Source organism: Pteropus alecto, unplaced genomic scaffold (genome assembly GCF_000325575.1).
Source record: "Pteropus alecto unplaced genomic scaffold, ASM32557v1 scaffold20, whole genome shotgun sequence".
Lineage (NCBI taxonomy): Eukaryota > Metazoa > Chordata > Mammalia > Chiroptera > Pteropodidae > Pteropus > Pteropus alecto.
This window is the reverse complement of record NW_006436298.1, coordinates 11796576-11798371: the sequence shown is the minus strand read 5'-3', so window position 1 is coordinate 11798371 and position 1796 is coordinate 11796576.

Sequence of the window (1796 nt, the reverse complement as noted above, 5' to 3'; positions counted from 1 at the left end):
TAAGGGAGAAAAAGAAAGAAAATAAGGAGGGAGGAAAAGGAGTAAGGGCTAGTTAGCCACAACTCAGTCCTGTTTAGCATTTATATCAACTTGAAAGACAATATAGAGAGCATGATCAACAAATTTGCAGATAATGTCAACCAGGATGAGAACTGGGATGTAACAAGTCCTTGCCAAAAAATGAGATAATGGGCTGAATATAACAAGATGAAACATAACTGGAATGAATGGAAGTTTCTACCCGTAGGTCCAAAAAATCAATAGTGCAAGTTAAGATGAGAGAGGCATGAATTAACCACAGTAGTTACAAAATGGATAAAAATCCCAAAAGACAAAGGGTTTGATTTGACTGTAAACTCATTGGCAATGGGGCCAAATAATCTAATGGAATCTTAGGCTAAAATGAAGGAGCTGATGGTTCTCCTTTATTCTGAACGACCCAGACCACATCTAGAAAATTCTACCCAGTTCTGGGCATCACGTTTTAAGAAGGAAGTAGACAAACTGGAATGTGTCTAGAGGAATGACCAGGACAGTGAAATCCCTAGTGTGTCTTCCTCTGGAAAAGAAGACAAGAAGAACATAAATTCTGACTTCACGTGCTCGAAAAGGAATTAGATTTGAGAGAGAGACAAATCTGAGACTGATATAAGAAAGAACTTTCCTACAAAACTGTTAAAAGTTAAAATGGGCCACCTTGGGAGCATGTGTTGTTCCCATCCACTGGAGATGTTTTAACATAGGCTGAGGGCTATGACAGTAGAATGAGGTAGAAGGAACCTGCTGTGTGTGTGTGTGTGTGTTTGTACAGGCTTTCTTTTATATTCTTGGAACAAGTACTGTGTGCCAAGCACTGAGGACGCCAAGACATAATACCTTCTATAAATGAGACACACCAAAATCCCAGCCCAACAAGACATGTACAGTTCTAAATATATGAAAAATAAGTGCCATAAAAGAGAGAAAGGAAGTTACTAACTCTGCTGCTCAGTGAAAATGAATTCTGAACCAGGCAAAGCTGACGAAAGAGTGATGCTGTGGCATCTGGCCAGGGAAGTTTCTGGACATGTAGTGGTGATGTAGGCTGCTGGGAGATGAGACTGATGGGAGAGGTAGGCTGGTGTTGGATTGTCAAGGACCTTGGGTGTTATGATAAGGAGTTTACTCTCTCTCTAGGAGGAGGAAGGGAGGGAACTTACAGAGACTACTTAAAATAGACATTTAGACAATGATTTTGCTGACAGAGAAGACTGGACTGGACTCGGGAAATTGGTGATAAGGAGATTGGTTAGACATTTCCATCTCTGAGAACCTTGAATTCATGGATTGGTATTAAATGTGAACATTTTTTTAGTTGAAAAATGCTCTTAAGGGGGCTAGTAACAAGAAGGAAACGCTATGTTTATGCAAAAAAAAAAAAAAAAATTGTTTCCATCCATGAAAATGAGCAGAAAAGGTCTGGGTAGATCTGGCTGTGTGATCCGAAGTCATGAAGACCTGGTTTGGGACCAGATCAGGATTGACCAGGAATATTTTCCAAGAAAAGGAGCAATACAGAGCTGCTAAACACAGGCCATCAGCATTGGACAATTAAGTCTGCTTGAACTAAAAGTAAACTAAAACAGAGAATTAGGGAGAAATTGAGAAAAGGCTTTCCAGCCTCTGAAGCTCTCAAAGACACTAACATCTGAGAAAAAGAAAAGCTGCCTCTGAAGTCAGAAGCTGGCCTGGCACTCACAGCTAGGCCTTGGTAGTCTCCTGTTGAACATAACCAATTTCACAGAGTACCAGCACCA